At 45.7% G+C, this 1,634-nt stretch overlaps 1 non-coding gene across 1 annotated transcript; it reads left to right on the top strand.

Moving 5' to 3' along the window:
- Positions 1 to 993: 993 nt before the first annotated feature.
- LOC119923558 lies at positions 994 to 1,131 on the top strand. The gene has a single exon (XR_005448880.1). It is a non-coding gene; the product is annotated as a small nucleolar RNA SNORA7 (small nucleolar RNA).
- The last annotated feature ends 503 nt before the right edge of the window (positions 1,132 to 1,634 follow it).

Below are 1,634 nucleotides of genomic sequence, written 5' to 3'. Positions count from 1 at the left end.
CCCCTCTAGACTGTAAGCTCACTATGGGCAGGGAATGTGTCTGTCATAATGTTGTGTTGTTCTCTCCCAGGCATTTAGCACAGTGCCCTGCACACAGTAAGCACAGTAAGTACTATTGATTGATTGACTGACTTGCCCAAGGTCACACAACAGACACATTGTAGGGCCGGCATTAGAAACCAAGACCTCTAACTCCCAAGTCTTTCTACTAGGCCACAGAACTTGCCATTTGAAAGGAATCAATCAGTAGAATTTATTGGGTGCTTACTGTGTGCAGCACACTGTACTAAGCGCTTGGGAGAGCACAATACAATGGAGTTGGAAGGCATGTTCCCTGCCCAAACTGAGCTGACAGTCCAGAAATCCCCCAAGTTGGCACCGGGCTCTCTGTGTGGTTCTGGTGAGAGAGAGAGAGAGCACCTCCAGCCTGATTTCCCAACAGGGACGATGAATCCAGCAGAAAGCTATTTCTGTTTGACTCCTTTTCTGTGTTGCTGGGCCACTGAAAAATGATCATCTAAACTGTAATTACTCTAGACTTTAAGCTTGTCTCTAGAAACAGCAAGGCTACAGCATGGGCCTGGGAATCCTGGCTCTCCGATTTGTCTGCTGTGTGAACTTGAGTAAAGTCACCTCACTTCTCTGTGCCTCAGTTCCCTCATCTGGAAAACGGGGATTAAGACTGTGAGCCCCATGTGGGACAAAGACTGTATCCAACCTGTTTATCATGTATTTATCCCAGGGCTTAGAACCATGCCTGGAAAATGCTATGTGCATAACAAATACCATCATTAGTATTATTATTAAACTGTAAGCTCATTATGGGCAGGGTTTATTTTTGCTAATTCTGTCATACTGTACTCTCTCAAGTGTTCAATAAATACCATTGATTGATTGATCTAACTGCATCCGGACGGGGTTCAAATAATCAAACTCCCATTCCTGTAGGGTTGTCGAAAACTTATCTAAATTCAACAGGACCAAGAACAGTCCCCCCTCTCAGAATGGCATCTGGAGAGTTTTCAGTTCTCTACCAATCTCGGCTACAGGAGGGAGAGTCAAGAAGAGGCCTACCCATTCCAGTCCTAGCTTGGGCAGTGGCTAGCGAGTGGAAGACAATCTGCTACAAGTCAAAACTCACTCCGTCTGGGCAGAGACTCAAATTTACTGCGCGAAAGAAGGTGACAGTAAACCACTTCCATATTTTGACCAAGAAAACTCTACAGATAAACTACGAGAACTACTGCAGATGGATATGGGGCATTCTGGGAGAGGTGTGTCCATGGAGTCGCTATGGGTCGGAGATGGCTCGACAGCATAAGACATGAAAAGACCAAGGGCATTTCAGATCATAAAACTCCCTTTCTGTGGTGCCTGGGACATTGGAAACTGATAATCCTAATGCATCAGGACCAAGGGGAGTTCAGATCACCAAACTGTTTTTCTGTACTTCTGGGCCGTGGAGAACTGATCAGGATCAAAGTGAGTTCAGAAAATCCAACTCCCTTTCTGTCCCGCTTGGTTTTCTGGGGTCACTGAAAAGTGATTATCCAAAATTCCTGGGGATCAAGAGGAGATGAGGAAAAAGTTTGACTTCTCAGGGAGCTGAGCATTGGAGATCAGCAATGCGGCCT

This window comes from Tachyglossus aculeatus, chromosome 2, assembly GCF_015852505.1.
Source record: "Tachyglossus aculeatus isolate mTacAcu1 chromosome 2, mTacAcu1.pri, whole genome shotgun sequence".
Taxonomy (NCBI): domain Eukaryota; kingdom Metazoa; phylum Chordata; class Mammalia; order Monotremata; family Tachyglossidae; genus Tachyglossus; species Tachyglossus aculeatus.
This window is presented reverse-complemented; position numbering and strand designations above follow the sequence as displayed.